The sequence below is a fragment of the Astatotilapia calliptera genome, chromosome 23 (assembly GCF_964374335.1).
Source record: "Astatotilapia calliptera chromosome 23, fAstCal68.1, whole genome shotgun sequence".
In the NCBI taxonomy this organism is placed as follows: Eukaryota; Metazoa; Chordata; class Actinopteri; order Cichliformes; family Cichlidae; genus Astatotilapia; species Astatotilapia calliptera.
This window is the reverse complement of record NC_137443.1, coordinates 10,773,536-10,784,496: the sequence shown is the minus strand read 5'-3', so window position 1 is coordinate 10,784,496 and position 10,961 is coordinate 10,773,536.

Genomic DNA, 10,961 nt, shown 5'->3' with positions numbered 1-10,961 from the left:
ATGGTTTTCTTTCGTTTTTGATGTACTGCAGAATATTTTTATAAAATCCCAGGCCAGGAAAATCACCTTCATGTTTTTCTGTGTTTTATCTTCAGCTACTTTGACACAAAGGCATCTGCTGTGACGCTCACACCTTTGATAAAGTCTTGCGAGTGTCAGCTTCCTTTTTATAGATACAAAAATATGTAAATGTACTGATCTGAATTATAATGTTTCTGACTGTCTGAGGCAAAATTTCCCAGATTTAAATCGAATCGAATTGAATCGATTGGATCGAATCGATTCGGGACCTTGTGAATCGGAATCGAATCGATTCTAGAAATCAGTGACGATACCCAACCCTAGATCATATGATTGTTGGGGTCTTGTCTGTATGTATTATTGTAGCTGTAGTTGAATTATTTGTTTTTGTATAATATTTTTTATTGTAATTTGGATAAGAGTTTGTTTAATGGAAGACTTTCTGACGTTCAGGACAGGTGTGGGTTTATGCTATTCCCACAGTTGTGTTTTCTCTCACTTGCGCAGCTCTGAACCCAGAATGGATGACATGTCGTCAGCTGTTTCAGATCTCAGGAGCATGTTCACTGAGGAGTCAGACATGAAGAAAAGTGCTACTCTGTGGTCTTCACTCAGTATTTCAGCCTTTGAGGTGAGCTCCTTCCTTGGGGATCGGGTCCTGTGAAACAAACTGAAGTGTTTAGGAGAGGACAAACTCTGGCTAATGACGCTAATTAAAGGCACTTATTAATGAGTGCGACACAGCTGAGAGTCCCCGGTGATATTAACTGCTATTAATCTGTGCTAATCAGTTCTGTCGCCCGGCAGGAGGACACCCCCTCCCTGCTCCTCCTCTGAGCGGGCCCCTCTGTCACAGCGGTTAGCGTGGCGTGCTAATCACGGCGGGCCTCCATATTGTAGTCCCCAGTGAGCAGGTGGTGCGAGTCACAGGCGATGACTGATGAATCTGCACGGGCGCTGCAGGCGGGACCTCAGCGAGCCATGCTGCCTTTAACCGCTCAAATATGTCCGATTTACATCCGCTTTCACATTTCAGAGCTAGTCTGACCTGGAGCAGCGGAGGACTCTGAAACAAGCTCCCGTGGCTGCGCTCCAGATTCGATTTAAATATTTTAGAGCAGCCTGCAGCCGGGACTCTCTTCACATTAACGCTCGACATATTTTGTGTTTCCTCTCAGCCGTGCGATGTGGCACAGGGACACCGCCCCTCTACGACTTTAATGTCATCACTTTAACTCGAACTGCTCGTCGGAATCACGGCGACAAAGAATATCCACTCAGATTATGGAAATCAGTTTTTAACAATGGAATAATTCATGAAACGGAATTTAAACACAAAGCTACACAGAAAGATGAACTGTGGGGAAAGAGCTCCATTCGTTTAGAAAGGACAGAGAACTTCAGCAAAGACTGACAATTACAAACTTCGTGTGCGCTCACAGTCCCAACTCTGACTTAAACCAACAGTTAACATGGTCGAACCAGTGGCTTAAAACGTGGTCACCATACGACGGCACAAACTGTGAAGCGACACAAAGCAAGACACATGAGTGAATTACTGCAGCGCAAAAATACATGCTTTGTATAGGTGACATATGGCTGCTGACTGATTTGCTCACTAAGAAAAGACGGCCCGTCAGCATCCATGCACAGAGTGTCATTTCACCACAGCCTGATTCTTAAATAACAGTTTCTATCTCTCGGCGTTGCCTCTGTGTTCCCGGCATCATCGTGTTTAAAGAAGTGGTACTCTCTTAGCTCGGTCGATTGGTTCCTTTTGTTCTCATCAATAGAAGAACATCCATCCAGATTACCTTCACCAGGCATGCCGAGCCTCTGGTGAACATCTCCAACATCCACACAGCAAAAATGAGTCTGCTGGGTTATTGTGTGGATCTGGATCAGCGTTTCATTTCAATGCTCTAGTGGCTAAAAAAAAAGCACCTAAAATCAGATGCTGAGGATAAAACAGTGCAAATTCTTTGAGTACCAATAAACTGATTAGTGAGGTTGTTTGAATTAAGTTGAACACCAAGTATTCACAAAGCTTTCCTCCTGCTCCATCCTCCTATGATGACAGAATTTCTGGGTAAAGTTTGGACTGAACCATTCTAGAAACGACCTCTTCCCCTCTTTTTTCTTCACGTCAGGAAACTGTGCACACACACAGGAGTGTTTGTAACCTTCAGTGGTGTTTCAGAGTTCAGTGAAGGCGGATGTGGGCCTGGATAATGATGTGAGATTGAACAAAAGCAGCGAAAAGGCCCGTGCAGAACAGCTCGAGTCCAAACACAAACATTTTTAAGATGATTTCATGTTTCTCTTTGAAACCGAGCAGCTGATGTTCAGTGAAGCACTGCGAGTGTCTCCTCGCTGTTTCCGTTCTTAAAACTTAATCTGAGATTTTAAACGGAAGCCCCAGGCTGAGCTCCGAACGGAGTCATGTGACCGCACACCCTCACTTTACCTTCAGACAGATCGGGGTGGTCCTGGCTCTGAGGATCTGCTACATGATCAGATTTCAGTACTCCAGGCAGAGGAGGAGGGGCAGATGATGATGAAGAACTCCTGACCCAAGGGCGGGGGCCCTCTGCAAGAATGGAGCGAAGCATCCCGGGCCGAAAAAAAAGCTTTGTTTTCAGTCCACTGACCGCCAGCCCCGCCTCGCTCCTCCTTAATGCCTGTGTGCAGAGGAGAGGAGCTCAGGAGCAGCAGGAGAGGAGTGATAACAAGGAGGAAGTGCTCTAAGCCTCAGAGAGGCTTGGATGGGGCCCCGGGATGCCGTCCTCCTCTGGGTGTGAAAAGCTGTTTTGTTGGAGGAGCGCTGTGTCGGGGTCCACGGGGGGGAGGCCGCTCACTTTGTTAATCTGCGCCCGGCAGGAAAGGCTGACGGACGCGGTGCCAAGAAGGAGCCAGCAGGCCACAGACTGCGAACCTTCACAGGCTTGTCACGGGGTGCTCCGCCCACACTTCAGAGTCCTTCTATAAGAAAACAGGACTCTGAAGTGTCCCACCCCCCGCTGCCAGCTCTCTTTAATCAAACACATCTGCAAAAGAAGCACAAAGAAAGACATGAGCTGACGGAGGCAGCACACCTGCCAGGATATGAGCTGTGTTAAAAACACACCTGGAGAGTAGGTGGCACCATGCAGCTGTCACGCCGACTTATCTGACACTTAAAGAGAAGAAAAAGCCCTGAAAACAGTGAATCGGGGAGCAGGAAGTATCAGGTCATCGTGGTGTCGGTCTCTTTACTCCCCAGAACCAATGAGCAGCGAGCTGATGGACATCGTGATGTGCACGGCAGAAAACAATCAATGCATCACCAATGATGAGTTTAGATGATCCATGTCTTTCCAAACCCTGAAAAACAAAACCTTCATGATTCAGTGTCAGGTTCTCGATCACAGCGGTCCGAGCTTCTTGGCCCGATCTTTGCAGACAGTCCTTACACCATCCACACCATCATGCTCATTTCTGACATCATTCCAATTTTTCCTTGTAAATGTTTAATTTTATAGCCAGTGACTTTTTCCTTTTAAATTTTTGTTGTAATAAATTTTTGAGTTTTTCAAACATTTACAACTTAAATGTTATTGTGTTTTTAGTTTTTGCACCTCCAGGCCACCCTACCTGATCCATACAGGGACGACACATATTGGGAAATAAAGCAGGAGGATGCTTTACTCTTCCACAGCTGGAGTCAGGACCACAGGTGGGGTGAAGATGGAAGCAGTTACCGTTTTCTTTTAAATGCGAGTTTCTCAAACAGAAAGTTTTTTTTCTTGGAATAACCGCCCTTCATTGGCCCTGATACGTCTTCACAGGAAACAGATCTGTGTGACGGGATTCAAATCCAGAGCTGATGCAGAACAATGCACTCCTGATCTGATTTTTTCTTTTTACTTTAAAGCGTGGATTACGTTGCCTCTGCTGCAGCTGAAACCTCTCTGTGTAAAATCATTCCTACACTTGGTGGAGCAGGTGAAGGACACCTGAAGGTCGGAGTTATTTGCAGAGTTGGGTGCCACACACATCTGCATCGCCTCTCATTAAAAACACTACAGAGGGACTGGAAGAGTGTCAGAGCTGCGCGCCAGGCCCTGGAGGAGGCGGCGAGGCTCGAATCACAGCGGCAGAAGCTTCACGTTGGAGCCTCCAGTCGGACATCTGCTGGGGGGGTTGGTCAACATATGTTCCCACAAAGACGACAATCTGATCTCCCTCCAATTAAAAAAAAAACCTTGAGAATAACACGAAACGCAGCGAGCTCAGTCAATGTTGCAGAGGTGGTGAAGGATGAGGCTGAGGAAGAGGAGGAGCTGCGGCTTCCCGTCTGGACTCGTTCATGTTCTCCAGAGGGGCACCCAGGTTACTGCTACAGTTCCAGTTTACAGAAGTCCCCTAAACGCATCACACACAGATGCTCTAGAAAGAGTCTGAATGACGACAGAGAGTGACCAGCGACACTGAACTGAAATCAGCTGGGGCCATGGAGGCCGCCCCACCACAGACCACAGCTCGAGATTTTTGGTCTGTTATTTTAAATGCATTAATAATGATTGTCAATATAAACCATGCAGTCAAGGTTAGAGAAAGATCTCTTACAACCTGCACAGGTGACTTCATGTTTTATACAGTCTGTGGTCAGGACAGCGTTAGCTTAGCTTTTTTTTTTTTTTATTGTTTTAAGAATTTAAAAGTTATGCTTGATGAAAACCTGAAGATTCTCGATGGTCTCACGCTTGGCAGGAGCTGGTTAAATATCCAGCCTCCTGGTTTCTCCTCTCAGAAACTCTCGCTGCAGATAAAAACCCTCTCTCTGTCTTTGATCGTCCCCGCTGCCGTTAAACTGGTTAGCGTGGCGATGTGATGCCCAGTGGCAGCAGCCCGGGCTCGCTGGGCTCCACTGTGGGCCGATCACATTAATTATGCTAAGCAGCAGTCAGAGGCGGGGGGCAGCAGCATTGTTCTGCAGGAGATAAACTCATGGCTGATGGCATTCACAGATCACAGCCTCCAGTCGGCCGTGGTAACCGCACGAGGCGGGCAGGTCGAATTTAAAATGGAGGCCGGAGGGAGCATTAGCATGAACCTTTGCAGGGGAGACGCAGTGTTGTGGCACCTTCCAGCTTGTTCCATGAAAAACATCATCGTGGTTAAACATGCAGCGGCGGCTGGAGGTGAGAGGCTGAGTGAGGAGGCGGAAGGGAGGAAGAAACATGGCGGGAAACAGATTCAATAAATGAGCTGAAAAGAAGGCAGGAACACAAAAAACCCCAAAAAAGAATGGAAGACATGTAAAATATGAGAAATGCTTAGTTATACACAAGAGACAAACAATAGTCAAGTCAACTTTATTTATACAGCACATTTAAAGGACACCAAGTGTCGGTCAAAGTGCTAAACAGAGGGATAATATAATCAAATAAAAGAATTAAAGTGGATAAGATGAAAAACATAAAAAACATCGTAAGACATCCATATATATTTGTAAAAATATATATGTACATGCAAAATGCACATACATATACAAAAGTGAACATAAAATACGTGTATACGTATACATATACATACATCATCCAATGAGATAAAAGAGCAGAATAGCTAAAACAGAATAACAGTGGTGTCAAAGAGATCCGAAAGCCCTGGAAAATAGGTAGGTCTTCAAATTTGATTTGAAGCTTTCCAAGGAGGAAGAGGATTTTATAAAAGAGGGAAGACTGTTCCAGAGTCTCGGGGCGGCAATGGAGAAATGCCCTGTCAGCTCTGGATTTTAACTGGGAGCATGGAACCAGTAAAAGAATCTGACTGAAAGAACGCAGAGTTCGAGTGGGTAGGTGCAGGCTAAAGAGATCTTAAATATAACCTGGGGCCAGACCATGGAGAGCTTTAAAAACAAATAAAAAAACCTTGAAATCAATTCTATATTAAACTGGCAGCCAATGTAAAGATGCAAGTATTGGAGTAATACTCTCTCTCTTTCAGGTATCCGTCAGGAGCCTTGTGGCTGCATTTTGAACAAGTTGCAGGCGGGACAGGCTTGATTGACAAACGACTAAATAGAGAGAGTTACAGTAGTCGAGATGTGATATGAAGGGATGGATAACGATTTCCAGATCTTTAGATGACAGGATATCTTTTAGTTTAGAAATGCTCCTGAGCTGGAAAAAACTGCCACGAGATACTGAATTTATTTGTTTGTCCAGCTTGAGGGTAGAATCGAAAATGAAACCATGATTTTTTACATGGGGGTGTACTTTAGCTGATAGTCGGCCCAAGTTCAGCTAAAAGCTGAACACCTTCAGTAGAGCAGACTTTGTGCTGTGGAGGGCTCTGAAACCAGACTAATATTTATCCTGAATACTATACTTTACCACAAATAAAACAAGATAGTTGCCATAGGCTAACGTTAGGTTTTAAAAAAGGACTTACTTCCAGATGTTTCTTTAGGTTGAAGTCTTTCGATGCAGCTTGGTTGCTTGCAAAGAATGTTTGCATCGCACGGTCAGATTTTGCCCATCCTTGTCTTCTTTATTCGCTAGCTGGGCCCATGTCCTCATTTAGGTTTGACAGCGTTTTAGTAGGCAAAAGTGAATGCTTTGACATGAATTGAGCTGCGGTTTGGGAAAGGCCTCGAATGAACAGCTTGCAGAACTAGGGGGAACCTTTATAGATGACAACCAGAAGGAGCGTGTTTGGAGGGGTGGTTCCGCTCCTGAAATTCTGATACATAATCTAAAAAATATGAAATGGTGTTGGAATTTCAAAGTAAGAAATGCACTCCTGCCCATGCACTGCTGACTCTGTTATGCTGGCTCTGGCTCCATTGTGTAACTGACGCCACCAACATTAACAGGACACTCACATTAGAGCCTCTTATTGTGTGTTTTGTTTGGGTCTCTGGCATTGCATTTAATTACCAACATTAGAGAGGGGATAGCTTAACATATGAAACAGGAAAAGACGGCTGTGTAATCCATCTATTTCAACAAAATTCTATTCTAATTATCACCTATTTAAGCGGTAACTGTAACAGAATACACATACTCATATTTTGTATTTTAAATACATAACACGTTTATTCCGTTACTCCCCAACACTGGTGACGGCGATGGATGCCGACGTGTTAAAGTGCTCACACTCTGAATTTAGAGGAAGAGGAAACTAACCTTCACTCTCCACATTGTCCTCCCGCCCCTGTCATTTTTCTTCCAGCCTTATTCCGGCTGGCACAGCCTCCAGCCTCATGTTGGGAGCTCCTGTAGCGACCATTTTCAATTAATGTCTCCATTCATCAGCAGGCAGCGGCCTAATTCTCGAGCCGGCGACCTCATTCTCGTACAGATTTTATTTTTATGGATGAGTCTTTAGACAGCAGAGTTCACTCTGTGTGGGTTTTAAAGTGAGGGCCTTTAGCGGCTGTAAATCAGACGTTTATCCATCGTTTTATTAAAAACGATGACCTCTGATGCACAATTCACAGTGTGAGTTCAGCTGTAGATTTAACAGTGTCATACACTGAAAGCAGCACTCCATTTTAGCATAAACACACTCAACCAAACAAGAATATATATTTATTAGAAAGTCTGTTCATTAATTTTCTTCCGCTATTTTAACTCAGGGTTGTCATAGGAAGAGGGGCGGAGTACACCTGGACAGGTCGCTTGTCTGTTGTAGGTCTGACACAGTGACACAAACAGTCATGCTTAGTTTGACACCAATTTTGAGAAGTGTCTGGCTGCAGCCACTGGGGAGCGCCACATTAACCAGAAACACGTGACCTCCACAGTAACCAGAAACACGTGACCTCTGCAGTAGGTAGAACCACATCCAATATATTGCAATACGGGATACAACACAAAAACAGAGGCCGTTTCTCAATTCTCAAGTACGCAAGTCTGGACTTCTTAAGCACACACGGAAGTCCGGACTTCCCAAAAACGCGAGAATGCAGTACGATCGTTCTAGAATTGGAACAGCAGCATACTTGATGACATCACCGAGTTTTTACTGCCATCCTCTCTTAATTTAACTGTGATTAATATTTACAACGGGAATTACACATGATGTTGTAGGTTTTCTTTTTCTTTCTTTCTTTCTTTAAAAAAAAAAGATAATTTTAAAAAGTATGTTAAGCACTAGGCAGCACAGTGACACGGTGGTTAGACTTCAGTGTTAAATAAAACAGTCCAGTTATAAAGCTCAACTTTAATCTCAGCCAAACCAATTTGTTCAGGAACAAATACAACACTGAAAAAAGCCAAACAATAACATTTTAAAGTTATCTAAGTGACTTATATATCATGTTTAACCTGAGTAGCAGAAGATTCAATTCAATTCAATTTTATTTATATAGTGCCAAATCACAACAACAGTCGCCTCAAGGCGCGTTATATTGTAAGGTAGACCCTACAATAATACATACAGAGAAAAACCCAACAATCATATGACCCCCTATGAGCAAGCACTTTGGCGACAGTGAGAAGGAAAAACTCCCTTTTAACAGGAGGAAAACTCCGGCAGAACCAGGCTCAGGAAGGGGCGGCCATCTGCCAAGACCGGTTGGGGTGAGGGAAGGAAAAGAGGATAAAGACATGCAGTGGAAGAGAGACAGAGATTAATAACAAGTATGATTCAATGCAGAGGGGTCTGTTAACACATAGTGAGTGAAAAAAGTGACTGAAAAAGTCCGGGTTTGAAAAGCAGGCTTGAAAAGCAGGCTCAGTAAACTCAGCAATCAGGTTAAACTTGTTTATCAGTGAGATGTAGAACTATTTACAGACACCAAACACACCACAACCCAATATGACTTAACACTACTATTTACAGCACTCAAGAATATTCTGTGTGTCAGTGGAGTGGCGTGGAACGAACACAGGGAAACTTCTCAGGGAGACAATGAGATGCAAGAGGGGCATGGGAAATGGGTTGTCCACAGCAGGAGCATAGGGTCTCTAGAGCAAAGGGAGAACAGGGTTTGTGAGGCGGACCGAGGCGGAGAATCAGAGGAGTGGTTTTGCGGGGCAGTTCTCCAGTCGTGGGTCCGACAGAGCGATTAAGGGTTCAGGATTATCTGGCCTGTGAGTCCAAATCCCGAAGCAGGCAGCAGAGGCGAAGGAAATCCAAATCTTCACGCCGCAGTTTCTGCAAGTGAAGAGATTTTCCAGCTGGAAGCTGCCAACCATTTGGCAGAGTAAGTGGTGTGGCAAAACTGTGAACACAAGTAGAAACGAGTAAGGCAAAAACATTGACCAGACAGAAACACTGAGGTATGCGGCCTGTTACCACCATTAGCAACTGACCGACTAGCAAAGGAGAGATGAGGATGCGGGGTTTAAATGCAGCTTCCTGATTGAAGTTGATGAGTCACAGGTCCACCTCAGGTGGACCCAGGAAAAACACTGCCAGCCCCTAAGACACATGCACCACTCACTCACTCGTGACACCAATACTCCAAATGACTAAGAAAAAAGTTCTCACACCGTTGTACTGCAGTCAGAGTCCTTTAATATTAAGTGAAAGGTTGCAGCCCTGTGTGCATGTTTGTGTGCATTTTGGTCCGAAACTATGAGACCCTCTCACGTGCACGTGCAGCAGTTTTACTCACGACCTCCTGACAGTCAGCTGTCACAGCCTGGTAGTGAATTAGTGATGGAAACCTGGAGGAACCATCGAAGAGAAGGACGAGAGGGTGCAGCGACAGAAATCCCCACAGGAGAAAGCGAACATCTGGGTCCGTCTGTGCTCCATCAGGAGGAGGTTAGCCTCCTGCTGCTGTAGCTTAGCGAGCGTGCACAAATGTTTCTCGGTGCGTTTACTTAATGAAGCTTTTAAACCCGTGTCAAGTTCACTGAGCTTTTTCTGACTTACAACAATGAAACACATTACCATGGTAACGGACACAGCTACAGGTGGTACACGTGCTAACATTGCTATCCGCTATTAGCATGTTTAACACTGTGCCTGAGACAGTCCAAAACAAACCTCAGATGCGTTTACCTCCACATATCTACAAACTTGTTAAACCAAACTCTGCAGTTGCCATGGTAACAGTCACGTATTCACTGCTCTTCACAGGTGTCATCTGCCGTCTTTCAGCTTTGGCTCCGCATCTCGCACAGCCGCTCTCTACAAGGTCAGCTTCACCAAGTTCACCAAGAACCAATACTGACAGTGTGCAGCTCAGCAGGGTAGGTACGAAACAAAGCTGTATTCAGTTTTATTAACATATAGAAAATCCTTTTTACAGCTAGTGTTTTAAAACAAATGATTAACTTTAAAACACTTCTAAATGAACTTTTAGGTATTTAAGCATAAGTCACTTATGTGCTGGGCTCCATGTGTTTAAAGTGTTTAAAGCTTCATGAATCTAACGCCTAACCGGTGACCTGAAACAGAAATTGACACCAAAGCTTTAGAAACATGGATTTGTTTTATATTTTTTATTTATTTTTTAATTTAAAATAATAACTGGGGTGCCAGTTTAGCTCAGCGGCATGAGCAGGCGACCACATGCTGCTAGGCAGAGAACGGTTGGCCCAGTTTCGACTCTGACCCGTGGCCCTTTGCCGCATGTCTTACCCTCTTGCTTCCCGTTCTTTCCCATCACTCTTCACTGTCCTTCGTAGTAAAGGCCAAAAATTAAATATTTAAAAAAATAATAGTATTAACAGGAGAACATGACGAGGTCCAGCAGTGACCTTGTCAGGTAGACAGATAGTGTCTGAGCTCAAGGAACACCAGAGACACGTGTCTGTAGTGAGATGATTGTTCGATTGTTTCCGTGACGACAGGATTAGGAGCTGCAGGCATAATCCCACGTTCATTAGTCTGTGTTTTCTTTCTGTAGCATGATATAACGAGCTGACGATAGTGTTCATCAATACAGCTCAGCTTGATTCAAATACAACATTTCATCTCTTTAGAGGCTCAATCTT